Raw genomic sequence first — 14821 nt, 5'->3', positions numbered from 1 at the left:
AGCTAACGGTGGCCTCAAATCGACCAGCCGATCACCGGAGCATCACCGGCGATGAGCTCCCGCGGCGGATCTCGTCGGGCTCCGGTGAAATCAGGCGCTAGGGCACGAGATCGATGGGGAAAAGAGGGGGAAAGCATCCTGGGCTCACGGGGAGTGCAGGGACGTCGAAAGCATGCTCGGGGATGGCCTGAGGAGGGAGGACAACTGCGGCGACCAACGCGGCCCGAGGAGGAAGAGGACAGCGATCCGGTGACTCAGGGGCTCTTGGGGTCGTGTGGCTAGCTCGAGAGCTTCAGGAGGTCATGGCGAGTCGTCTGCGCGGCTCAGGGGAGAGGGAGAGAGGCTAGAGCGACGCGAGCTCAAGCTCAACTCAGGCTCTAATGGCGGCCGAGAGGGAGAAGCACAGGGGTGAATGGGAGAGGGAGAGAGGCTGGGAACGGTGCGAGGAGGCTTATCCCCTCCACGGCAGCGCGATGAGGCGGACAGGCACGCACGCACGTGTGTGGCCACGCCGGAGGGAGCGGCGGCCACCTCCTGCTGCCGACTGTCAGGAGGTAGACGACAGGAGGGGAGGACCTGGGCTGGGCCTGAGCGTCAGGTAACCCTTTTCTCATTTACTTTCCTTTTCTGTTTTATGTTAAAACAATTCTAACTTTGTTAAAACAATTCCAAACCCAGATAAAGTTTTCAACATTTTAAGAGAATCTAAAATATTTGAAATCAAATATATAATTGATTTCAGCGGCTTTTATAGTTAAAATAAAATGCTAAAAGCATTTGAAAATATATTTCACCCCTGATATTTTGTTTCCAATAATTATCAGAAAAGATGAACTTTTATGAAGGCCATTTTGGGTTCACTGATTTGTCACCTAGTTTGAATTGTTTGAATATAGAGTTGCTAGGGTTTGCTCTTATTTTCATTTCTTTCTTTTGGCTTCATTTCATTTTCTTGGATGCAATAAATAAAACATGAGCACAATCTTGCTAAACTCTATTAGGGATTGAGCGATGTGACACATAAATGGATCGCTTCATCTTGCACACTTTGTTAGCATTCTTTGGATCGACAAAACCTTCGGGTTGCATCATATACAACTCTTCCTTAAGAAAACCGTTAAGGAACGCCGTTTTGACATCCATGTGCCAGATTTCATAATCAAAAAATGCAGCTATTGCTAACATGATTCGGACGGACTTAACCATCGCTCCTGGTGAGAACGTCTCATCATAGTCAACTCCTTGAACTTGTGAAAAACCCTTTGCCACAAGTCGAGCTTTATAAACGGTCACATTACCGTGCGCGTCCGTCTTCTTCTTAAAGATCCATTTGTTCTCAATAGCCTTACGGCCTTCAGGTAATACTTCCAAAGTCCACACTTTGTTTTCATACATAGATCCTATTTCGGATTTCATGGCCTCCAGCCATTTGTTGGAATCCGGGCCCACCATTGCTTCTTCATAATTCGCAGGTTCATTGTTGTCTAACAACATGATTTATAAGACAGGATTACCGTACCACTTAGGAGCAGTACATGATCTTGTTGACCTGCGAGGTCCGATCGGAACTTGATCCGAAGTTTCATGATCATCATCATTAACTTCCTCCTTAACCGGCGTCGCTTCGACAGAGGTTTCCCCTTGCCCCGCGCCACCATCTAGAGGGAGTAGAGGTTCTACGACCTCATCAAGTTCTATCTTCCTCCCACTCAATTCTTTGGAGAGAAACTCCTTCTCAAGAAAAGCTCCGTTCTTAGCAACAAACACTTTGCCATCGGATCTGAGATAGAAGGTGTACCCAACTGTCTCCTTTGGGTAACCTATGAAGACGCACTTTTCCGCTTTGGATTCCAGCTTTTCCTGCTGAAGCTTTTTGACATAAGCATCACATCCCCAAACTTTAAGAAATGACAACTTTAGCCTCTTGCCACACCATAGCTCATATGGTGTCGTCTCGGCGGATTTTGACGGTGCCCTATTTAAAGTGAATGCAGCTGTCTCTAATGCTTAACCCCAAAACAATAACGGCAAATCGGTAAGAGACATCATAGATCGCACCATATCTAACAAAGTACGATTACAATGTCCGGACACACCATTACGTTGTGGTGTTCCAGGCGGTGTCAAATATGAAACTATTCCACATTGTCTTAAGTGAGCAACAAACTCGAAACTCAGATATTCGCCCCTGCGATCAGAATGCACGAACTTGATCTTCTTGTTACGATGATTTTCAACTTCACTGTGAAATTGCTTGAAATCTCAAACGTTTCAGACTTGTGCTTCATCAAGTAGATATATCCATACCTACTCAAATCGTCAGTGAAGGTGAGAAAATAACGATATCTGCCGCTCGCCTCCACACTCATCGGACCGCATACATCGGTATGTATGATCTCCAACAAGTCACTTGCACACTCCATTGTTCCGGAGAACGGAGTCTTAGTCATCTTGCCCATGAGGCATGATTCGCACGTGTCAAGTGATTCAAAATCAAGTGACTCCAAAAGCCCATCAGAATGGAGTTTCTTCATGCGCTTTACACCAATATGACCTAAGTGGCAGTGCCACAAAAATGTGGTGATATCATTGTTAACTCTACATCTTTTGGTCTCAATGTTATGTATATGTGTATCATCACAATCAAGATTCAATATGAACAATCCTCTCACATTGGGTGCATGACCATAAAAGATATTACTCATAGAAATAGAACAACCATTATTCTCTGACTTAAATGAGTAATCGCCTTGCAATAAACAAGATCCATATATAATCTTCATGCTTAACGCAGGCACTAAATAACAATTATTTAATTTCATAACTAATATTGATGGTAACTCAAGTGAGACTGTGCTGACGGCGATTGCATCAACCTTGGAACTATTTCCCATGTGCATCGTCACTTCATCCTTCGCTAGCCTTCGTTTATTCCGAAGTTCCTGCTTCAAGTTGCAAATATGAGCAACAGAACCGTCATCAAATACGCACGCACTACTACGAGAGTTGGTTAAGTACACATCAATAACATGTATATCACATATACCTAATTTTTCTTTGGCCGCCTTCTTATCATCCAAATACATGGGGCAGTTGCACTTCAAGTGACCCATCCCCTTGCAATAATAACACTCTGTTTCCGGCTTAGGTCCAGCCTTGGGTTTCTTCGTCGGATTGGCAACAGGTTTGCCGCTCTTCTTGGAGTTACCCTTCTTGCCTTTGCCGTTTCTCTTGCAACCAGTCGTCTTATTGACCATCAACACTTGATGCTCTTTCCGGAGTTCTGACTCTGCGACTTTCAGCATCGCGAATAACTCGTCGGGTGACTTGTTCATCCCTTGCATGTTATAGTTCAACACAAAGCTCTTGTAGCTAGGTGGTAGTGATTGAAGAATTATGTTAGTGATAGCCTCTTGCGGGAGTTCAATCCCCAGCTCAGCTAGACGGTTTGAGTACCTACACATTTTGAGCACATGTTCACTGACAAACGAATTCTCCTCCTTCTTGCAAGCATAGAATTATCGGAGGTCTCATACCTCTCGATCCGGGTGTTCTTCTGAAAGATAAACTTCAACTCCTGGAACATCTCATATGCTCCATGACGCTCAAAGCGACGTTGAAGTCCCGATTCTAAGCCATACAAGACTGCACATTGAACTACTAAGTAGTCCTCCTTACGTGATTGCCAAGCGTTCAAAACATCTTGGTCAGACGTAGCGGGTGGTTCATCTCCTAGCGCAGCATCAAGGACATAATTCTTTTTCTCAGCTTGTAGGATGAGTCTAAGATTACGTGCCCAGTCTACAAAGTTCCTTCCATCATCTTTCAACTTAGCTTTCTCTAGGAACATATTGAAATTCAGGGTTGCTACTACGTGAGCCATTGATCTACAACATAAAATATTGCAAAGTGGACTTAGACTATGTTCAAGACAGTTAGAGTTTAACTAATCAAATTACCAATAAACTCCCACTCAAGAAGTACATCCCTCTAGTCATTTGAGTGGTGCATGATCCAAATTCACTAACTCAAGTCCGATCATCACATGAGTTGAGTATAGTTTCAGTGGTAAACATCTCTATGCTAATCATATGAACTATACGATTCATGCTCGACCTTTCGGTCTCTTGTGTTCCGAGGCCATGTCTGCACATGCTAGGCTCCTCAAGTTTAACCCAAGTGTTCCTCGTGTGCAATTGTTTTGCACCCGTTGTATGTGAACGTTGAGTCTATCACACCCGATCATCACGTGGTGCCTCGAAATGATGAACTGTCGCAACGGTGCACAATTGGGGAGAACACAATTTCAGCTTGAAATTTTAGTGAGGGATCACCTTATAATGCTACCGTCGTTCTAAGCAATATAAGGTGCATAAAAGGATTAACATCGCATGCAATTCATGAGTGACATGATATGGCCATGATCTTGTGCTTCTTGATCTCCATCACCAAAGCACCGGCATGATCTTCTTGTCACCGGCGCCACACCATGATCCCCATCATCATGATCTCCATCATCGTGCCGCCATCGAGGTTGTCGTGCTATCTATGCTATTATTACTAAAGCTACAACCTACCAATATAGTAAACGCATCTGCAAACACAAACGTTAGTTTAAAGACAACCCTATGGCTCCTGCCGGTTGCCGTAGAATAGACGTGCAAGTCGATATTAACTATTAGAACATGATCATCTCAAACATCCAATATACCACATCATGTCTTTGTCCATATCACATCACAAGCATACCCTGCAAAAACAAGTTTGACGTCCTCTAATTTGTTGTTCATGTTTTACGTGGCTGCTATGGGTATCTTGTATGATCGCATCTTACTTACGCAAAAACCACAACGGAGATGTGAAAATTGCTATTTAACCTCTCTCCAGGGACCACCTCGGTCAAATCCAATTCAACTAAATTTGAAGAAACGGGCACCCGCCAGTCATCTCTATGCAACGAGTTGCATGTTGGTCGATGAAACCAGTCTCTCGTAAGCGTACGAGTAGTGTCGGTCCGGGCCGCTTCAATCCAACAATATCGCCGAATCGAGAAAAGACTAAGGAGGGCAGCAAATCGAACAACAATTCCCACAAAAACTTTTGTGTTCTACTCGAGATAACATGTACGCATGAACCTAGCTCATGATGCCACTGTAGGGGAACGTTGCATGGGAAACAAAAAAATTCCTACACACACGAAGACCTATCATGGTGATGTTCATCTACGAGAGGAGATTAGATCCACATACCCTTGTAGATCGCTAAGCGGGAAGCGTTAAGAAACGCGGTTGATGTAGTGGTACAGCTTCGTGATTCAAATCACCGTCATCCCATGATCCGTTCTGATCAAGCGCCGAACGGACGGCACCTCCGCGTTCAGCACACGTACAGCTCGATGACGATCTCGGCCTTCTCGATCCAGCAAGAGAGATGGAGAAGTAGATGAGTTCTCCGGCACGTGACAATGCACCGGTGGTGGTGATGATCTACTCCTGCAGGGCTCCGCCCGAGCTCCGTAGAAATCAGATCTAGAGGAAGAACTACGTGGTATAGGTTTGAGTTGCACGTGGCAAAGTTGTGTGTCAAAAGCCCTGAAACCACCAATATATATAGGAGGAGGGAAGGAGCTAGCCTTGGGGCTCAAGGGAGCCCCAAGGGCGCCGGCCGATGGGAGGAGGTGGACTCCCACCCCAATTCGGTTTGGGTGAAGGAGTCCACTCCTTCCTTCCCACCTCCCTCTTTCCTTGTTTTTTCTTTTCCTTTGGTTTTTTCCACTTGTGGTGCCATAGCCCTCTTGGGCTGACCTCACCAGCCAACTAAGGGTTGGTGCACCACCCTAGGGTTACTGGGCTCACTCCCGGGTGGGTGGGCCCCTCCCGATGAATAACGGGGACCCATTCGTCACTCCCGATACAGTGCCGGTAATGCCCGAAAACTTTCCGGTGACCAAATGAAACCATCCTATATATCAATCTTCATTTCCGGACTATTCCATAAACCCTCATGACATCCATGATCTCATCCGGGACTCCGAAAAACCTTCAGTCACCAACACATATAACTCAACTATACTAAAACATCATCGAAGCTTAAGTGTGCAGACCCTGCGGGTTCGAGAACTATGCAGACATGACCCGAGACACTCCTCGGTCAATATCCAATAGCGGGACCTAGATGTCCATATTGGATCCTACATATTCTACGAAGATCTTATCGGTTGAACCTTTGTGCCAAGGATTCATATAATCCCGTATATCATTCCCTTTGTCCTTCTGTATGTTACTTGCCCGAGATTTGATCGTCAGTATCCCTATACCTATTTCAATCTTGTTATCGGCAAGTCTCTTTACTCATTCCGTAATACAAGATCTCGTGACTTACACTTGAGTCACATTGCTTGCAAGCCTTGTATGTGATGTTGTATTACCAAGTGGGCCCCGAGATACCTCTCCGTCACACGGAGTGACAAATCCCAGTCTTGATCCATGCTAACTCAACATACACCTTTGGAGATACCTGTAGAGCACCTTTATAGTCACCCAGACGTTTGATACACACAAGGCATTCTTCCGGTGTCAGTGAGTTACATGATTTCATGGTCATAGGAATGAATACTTGACACGCAGAAAACAATAGCAACAAAATGACACGATCACATGATACGTTCTTAGTTTGGGTCTAGTCCATCACATGATTCGCCTAATGATGTGATCCAGTTATTAAGCGACAACACTTGCACATGGTTAGAAAACCTTTACCATCCTTGATCAACTGTCTAGCCAATTATAGGCTTGCTAGGGACATTGTTTTGTCTATATATCCACACATGTATCTATGCTTTCATTCAATACAATTATAGCATGGATAATAAACGATTATCTTGAAACAGGAAATATAATAATAACTATTTTATCATTGCCTCTAGGGCATATTTCCAACATGCTTGTGGATGGTTGCCCACCCATCCTTCATCCTCTTGAGGAAGACTTCAAGATTATATTGTGGGTGTTGTATGAATACCTTCCTCACCTCTTGATCATACAGGTGGTTTGTGACATACTCATCGATGAACTACGATATGCACACATTTCTTTTCTGAATTTCAGTAGTGTACTTTGGGAAGGATTAGAAACAAAGATATGCACACATTTATTTTCGAAAAATTGAAATGTCGCCAAGGGAAAAAATACAAGGTAAAAGAGGTTAGTGCCATCCTATAGATGATTGATGTCTTCTTGAGTGGGCAGACAAACATCTTGTTGTTTTTTGTTGCTAGTTTCGTTAGCTTAACAATCTGTCTGAGTTTCTTTATTTGACTAATATTCATGAACACATCATTTCCCGACATGCAAAATGGGTCAAACAGTGGGTATAAACCTCTTACAGCAGGACCTACATGTGCAATACCAAATTATTAGAAACCTAAATATTATAATGGTTCCTACAATTGCACAATAATGTGCTATTAGCCAAAAGATCATGTGCAAACCTCGATGGTAAACTTCAGTATCTCCCATTGTTCCCCCTATAACGTATTTAAGATGGATATTGATTAGGTTATAAATTAGATTTGGCGTGCTATATATCACTAAAATATGTTAATGAAAATAAGTGCATTGCACTCCCAACATGTTAATTCAAGACACATGGAAAAGCCAAGCATGCTAAGAACTATGAAATATAGCAAATGTATGTTTCACATGTGTTTAGTATATCCAATTTTGATTTACTTCTCACATGCTTAACAATACAAAACTATACCAACTACAATCGAACATCATATTGCACATGATCACCAAAACAAATGAATCAAACAGTTAACTGAGCATCGCATTGAACACTAGAACATACTAGAAGGTATGATTCCATAGTAGCATTACATTGCATATTTCACTAGAATTTCTTAAGGAAAGGCACGAGAAGCACATGCAACACGTAAACCAAACATGCTTAACATGTGTAGGTAGGTGAACATAGGTCATTGGTAATTAAGCTAAAAAACAAGCTACTCCTTGTCGTCGGAAATGTCGATAATGAAGGGCTTGGAAGAAGGTGAGGCCTCCACATCGTGGGTGCCCTCCTCATTATGGTGAGTGTCCTGAGCATGTACAGGCACCAACTTGCCGGCTGTGGAGATGAGGAAAACACGGGCACCCTGAGAAAACAACTCATAGTCATCGTCGAAGGCACTAGCGGAGCCCTCGAGAAAACACCACGAGCTGTTGTTTAAAGCAGCCAACCGGGTGGCAACATCCACATGCGAGGCGTAAACAGTGGCCACAACAGCGAGGTGGTGCTCCAATATCTATGGGTCAACACACATGTCAGCTATTGCAGCCTCATACGTGCGTGTAGTCGCGATTTGCTTCTCCGCTGTGAGATGCTCCTTGAGATCCTCGCTATATTGCATGCACCTTCTCTTTCGGCGGCGATTATGTGGGGGGGTGGGCTGGTGATTTTGGTGGCAGGTGTCGCACTAGTGGTCGGGGCATGTGGTATGGAGGAGGAGGTGGTGGAGGGTTAGGAGGTATGGGGAAGGTGTGGATTACCTGACTAGATGGAGGAGGTCGAGCAGCTAAAAGGAAGGAGCATCGCCGGCGAGGAGGTAACACTGCAAGCAAGTAGTGAAGGTTTGAACTTAGGAAAAAAAGGGGAGAAATGTGTCTTTTGGTTGGTATGAGGGGTGGGGGAGGTAGATATTTGTGCAGCATCCCAAAATTTTGTTTGGTGCGGTGAAAAATTGGCGCGGACCGTCACATCGGGCACAATCCTCTTATCCAAACTATGTGCGACATCCAACATCACAAACGGATCGTATTGTTTATTCCATGTGTGATGAGACTGAACGTGGAAATTTTGGTCTCCAAGCTTCTGGCCTAAGATATCGGATACTACATTGCACACGGTACTTGCATTTAATTTTCGTTTCGAATAGAAAATGGGGATTCGGTGGCAAATTTTGGACCGAATTTCCCTTGTCACATTGGTCATCCACGTCACTGCTTAATTTAATAACACTTGCAAATTTGAGTACGACACAAAAGAGCCTACAAAACTGCGAGCACTTACTTAATCGAGCAATTAAACATTTGTTAGTTAACCTAAACATTACTCTAACAAAAGCCTAGCGCTCTCAACACACACTAATATTCCGCATGTCACTCATGGATCTCCGTCGCCTGATCGATGACCATCTCCCGTTGGACGACCTCCGGGGTAGGAGATCCATGGCATCCATGATCACATACTCCACTAGCATCACTGAGTCCTTGCTACAGCAACAGACAACAGCGCCAAAATATGGCACGTTGACGGAGACTGGGCTTGCGTTGGTTTTTCCCTTGAAGAGGAAAGGGTGATGCAGCAGAGGAGCGATAAGTATTTCCCTCAGTTTGAGAACCAAGGTATCAATCCAGTAGGATAATCTCGTCAAGTCCAGAGTACCTGTACAAACACAAATGCGCTTGCACCCAACGCTATAAAGGGGTTGTCAATCCCTTCAAGATTGATTGCAAAGTGAGATATGAAGGCGGAAAGTGCAACGAAGAAAAAGAGTAAGGCTGAAAATATGGTGTGAAGTAGACCCGGGGGCCATAGTGTTCACTAGAGGCTGCTCTCAAACTAGAAAATATTATGGTGGGTGAACAAATTACTGTCGAGCAATTTATAGAACCGCGCAAAGTCATGACGAAAGACCTAGGGCAGGGGAGGCCCAGAGAGCCCACAAGCCTGGGAGGCGCGGGTCCCCCTGGCTGCGCCATGAGGGCTTGTGGGGTCCCTGGTGACCCTCTGCCTTGGTTCTGAAGTCTCCCGATCGTCTTCTGTTTTGGAAAAATATTTTTGGAAGTTTTATTCCGTTTGGACTCCGTTCAAAATCCTCCTCTGAAAAGGGTCAAAAACACGGAAAAAACAAGAATTGGCACTTGGCACTAAGTTAATAAGTTAGTCCCAAAAAAGATAAAAAAAGGCATACAAAACATCCAAAGTTTGACAAGATAATAGCATGAAACCATCAAAAAATATAGATACGTTGGAGACGTATCAGTCCTCATCCACCATCTCTTTGGATAAGGCCGTCATGAGCCCGGCATGGGCGATCTTGGTCCTGGCATGGACGGACACCATCTTGGCTAGGGAGGATGCCGACGAGCTAACGCATGCTTGAGCACACTCAACGATTACCAACTCATCGGATGAGGGTTGTCGATCGGTGTCAGTGAAGGCAGTTGTGATTTGTCGAGTAACCGATGCGAGATGGGCGTGGGCGGCATCGAGATGGGTGTGGGCGTCCGCCATCATAGCTACGATGACCGACGGGAAACTGATAGCTGTTGTGCCGTTCTCGCCATTTGCTATCCCCGTCGTGGTTGTTGCCACCACCCTCTCAGCTCCAGTAACTGCACTTTCAGTTGTTGCAGTCTTCCTGTCGGAGGTAGCGGACGCGTTCAAGCATGTTGAGAGCATGCTCATGGATGATGCGGTCGTGCTCTAGCCATACGGAGTAGGTTGCCGAAGTTGCCCTCATGACGGTCCCCATCTTTCACCGGCGATGATTGAACAATAAAATTGTCTTGAGGAGTCGGTGCGTTAAACTGGCCGACGGTGTACTGTAATCGATGAAGCTTCCGGACTAAGCCATGATTGTATGATCATAAGCCCAAGATATTTTGTATTGCATCACACACGATTCATGATCATGAACTATTTGCGATAGACTTGATTTTCATATTGTTTTTAAAACGAAAAATGAGGCTACTTCGAAAAATGATGGTGTTTGGATTGCAATAAGATTTATCTGAAGTGAACACGGACCAATAGCAATTCCATGCTAAAAGATGGAATTATACAGATTTCATTTGGCATTTTGATACATTAATTGAGTTTTCTAGACATTTAATGTGTATAATTCAAATTTTAACTACCGTCCTAAGGTCCCGTTGTAGGATCCGAAGTATGTCTAGAGGGGGGCGATTAGACTACTTGACGAAATAAAAACTTAGACGTTTCCCAATTTTAGTTGTGGGACAATTTTAACAATTCTAACTAGTCAAGTACACCCTACACATGCATATATAAGAGTATAGAAACGGAAAGTAATGACATGCAAATGTAAGTAGAGGGTAGGGAAAAGAAGATCAAACGCAAAGGTTGACACGACGATTTTTGGCGTGGTTCCGATAGGTGGTGCTATCGTACGTCCAAGTTAGTGGAGACTTCAACCCATGAAGGGTAATGGTCGCTCAAGTCCATGAAGGGCTCAAACCACAAAGGGTTCACGGATAAGCAACCTTGTTTATTCCACCATGGCTTGCATCCACGAAGGACTAGCCTCACTCGGGATAGATCTTCACGAAGTAGGCGATCTCCTTGCCCTTACAAACTTCTTGGTTTAACTCCACAACACGAAATAGGAGGCTCCCGAGTGACACTCAACCAATCTAGGAGGCACCACCCTCCAAAAGGTAATAGATGTGATAGAATAATGAACTCCTTGCTCTTGTGCTTCAAAAGATAGTCTCTTCAACACTCAATCACTCTATCATAGATTTGGCATGGGTAGAAGAGATTGATTGGCTGGAAAGCAACTTGGGGAGGCTAAAAATCAAGTTTCAAATGGATGGATTGGAATATCTTGATCTCAACACATGAGTAGGTGGCTCTCTCTTAGAAAAATGGATATGGCAAGTGTGTGTGTGTGTGTGTTCTGAGTGCTTTCTCTACGAATGAGAGATGGTGGAGGAGGGGCTCATTTAAGAATTAATCGAATGATTACCCAACAAGTAAAAAGAGGTTTTGTTTCCTCTCATCGAGATAGAGGTAGGTCAATAGTAACTGCACCGTCTAAATGCTCCCTGACCAAGTTTGCGTATTCGTCAGGGTTGAGTTGAGGGGGCAGCCCGTGCGCTAATTGGGCTTCGAGGTGGCTATACGCGAAAAAATCTAGCTCTAAGGAAAAGGCTGCACTAAACTAGAAACCACTAGGTTCTCCTTGCCCGGGAGGACTTGATCTTCTTGATTCAGCAGATCAACGCATCCCACTCTCTCAAAGAAAAGAAGGAACGCAACCTTTCTCTTCTCCATAACTGGATATAGGCATCTCCAAAAATCCAACTGTTACAACATAATTGCCCAATTCGGTGACACCGACATGAACCTTGGTGGTACCGAGTTGCACTAAATGTGGCAACTTTCGAATTTTTGGTGAGACTGATATGAGAATCTCGGTGGTACCAATATGGTGACCTAGGGCAGTTTCCAAATCTCGGTGAGTCCGATTTCAAAATTCAGAAATTCTGATTCTTGAAATCGACAGGCCAGAAAGTTGCTCACTGACTTTCGGTGGCATCAAAGTGAAAGTTGGTGGTACCGAGATATTAGAGTTTGGCAAAGGTTCTGTCTCTAGAAAATAGGTAGGGCCGAAATGGAATTCTTGGTGGCACCGATTTTTAATGCATAGGCTTTGGACAGAGATTTTGTGAGAGAATTGCTCAGTATTTTTGGTGGCTGTCTCTAAGCACTTGAGGAACAAATTCATCATTGATGCGTGATAACCTACAAGTATAGGGGGTCGTTTGTAGCCCTTTTCGATAAATAAGAGTGCCGAACCCAATAAGGAGCTAAAGGTAGAACAAATGTTTCCTCAAGTTTTATAGACCGCCGATACAACTTTACGCACACTTAACATTTTCTTTACCTAAAACAAGTATAAAACTAGAAGTACTTAGTAGGTGTAATAGATAGGTGTTGTTTTGCAAGAAAATAAAAAAGCGTGGAAATAAAAGTTAGGGGATGTTTAGTAGAAAGCTTTTTGTGTAATGCAAGAAAAAGATTGTCCATAGACAATTGAATATAACATGATAGATACTTATCATGTGCAATGAGGGAGAGACATACACTAACACACTTTCCGTACTTGGATCATATGCACTAAGGCAAAGTGTAACATGCTCTGTATCCAAGAGATCGAGATCAAGAAAAAAATAATGCGCCATATAAAGTAACGTCATCCCTGAAAATGTGATGTTAGAAATGTTATAGCGTGCTATAACGCGTTCAATGAAACTGTTCTCTACACGCTATAGCACGTTTTTTCTGAGTGATTGAGATACACGAGCAAGCACTTGGCTATAGCCCTGGAGTCACCATGGTAAATCAAGAAGGCCTATGCGCTAGGGATCAGTCGGATGATAATTACTCCTTCCGTTCCTAAATATAAGACCTTTTAGAGATTGAAATATGAACTACATACAATTGTACATAGACATATTTTAGAGTATAGATTCACTCATTTTGCTCCGTATGTAGTCTTCTAGTAGAATCTTTAAAAGGTCTTATATTTTGAAACGGAGGGAGTATAAATTTTCAGCCTCCTCCATAGCCATGTGATAGGATCAAGCCCAACCGTTAGATTTTTGTACGACTTGATGGGTGAACACGCAAACTCATCACGGGTGAGGCGTATTGGCCCACCTACCCATCGCTTTCACTGTTTCACCCTTCCATCGTTTTCATCCACATGCAGTACGTTGACATGAAGCCAAGTGGACATGCACAAACTTGTTTATAATCTCTGAAGCACAAACTTGTTCATACTTTTTGCAGCGCGGCGAGCATTGCAACAACGACAACCAACCTTTGTAGCACTCAGCTTGCCGCAATGGCGGTGGTTTTGCAGCATCGGTGGCTGGTGTTTGCAATGTTACATGTCCAGTTTATAGTAGCGACGACCACACCCATTGCAGCATTGCGTAATGGGCTTTGCAATAATGGTGTTCGACCCTTGCAACGTTATGTATTAGGGCTTTGCAACGATGGTCCCCGATCGGTCCTTGCAATGCACATGACTTTTTGTAGGAACGACCACCCCTTGCAGCATGACCACCTATAGGATCACATGATAACTACGGTGTGTCTCGTTCTCAATACATCACACGACCCCTCCAACCCATGCTTCCCCCTCGTAGCACATGCAGTCGCCGCTCACAACATCGATTGCAACATGCATGGCTCGCAACACCGGCTTGTAGCACGCCTCATAGCACAATAGCCCCCCTCCCACGCCGCGCCGTACACGCATAAAGACACCACCCATCGCAACACCGCCTCGTCGTACTGGTAGCGCTCTCATAGCTTGTAACACCGGCTTGTAGCACGCCGACGCAACCCCTTAACACGATGCCGCTCGTCGCACCATCGCGTCGCAACACGAGTGTCACTCCCCACGCCCCGACGATGCTCCCGCAGCATGGCGAGGCTCCTCATAGCACGCCTGAAACATGGCAGTGCTCCCGCAACATTGGCTACGACATGCCTCGCAGTAGAATGATGGGCCCTTGTAGCATTGTGGCGCCCTCACATCACTAGCTAGCAATATGCCGGTGTCCTGCCGCAACACCGGCCCGCAAAGACACTTCCATCCATTGCAACACTTCTCGTAACAACTCCGACAAGCTTGGAAAAGCAGCTGGTGCCACCTAGTAGCACTCATCTAGGTGGCCTCACAACGCAATAACCCTAGAAGTGTCATCGACCCCTGTGGTGGCGCCACTCGCAGTAGGGGCCACTGTCTTAGGAGCAGCGGGCGTCGGGCAACGTAGAAAAAGGCAAAGGACGGGGAGAAACCATGTAGATTGGAGCATTCGACTCAAGATAAGTTCGGAACCGGAAATAGGTTGCATAAGAGAGACCATTGATGCGAGCTAGAAATTAGTTGGTGGTGTTGGGGAACGTCGCATGGGAAACAAAAAATTTCCTACGCGCACGAAGACCTATCATGGTGATGTCCATCTACGAGAGGGGATGAGTGATCTACGTACCCTTG

Source organism: Hordeum vulgare, chromosome 3H (assembly GCF_904849725.1).
Source record: "Hordeum vulgare subsp. vulgare chromosome 3H, MorexV3_pseudomolecules_assembly, whole genome shotgun sequence".
In the NCBI taxonomy this organism is placed as follows: domain Eukaryota; kingdom Viridiplantae; phylum Streptophyta; class Magnoliopsida; order Poales; family Poaceae; genus Hordeum; species Hordeum vulgare.
This window is presented reverse-complemented; position numbering follows the sequence as displayed.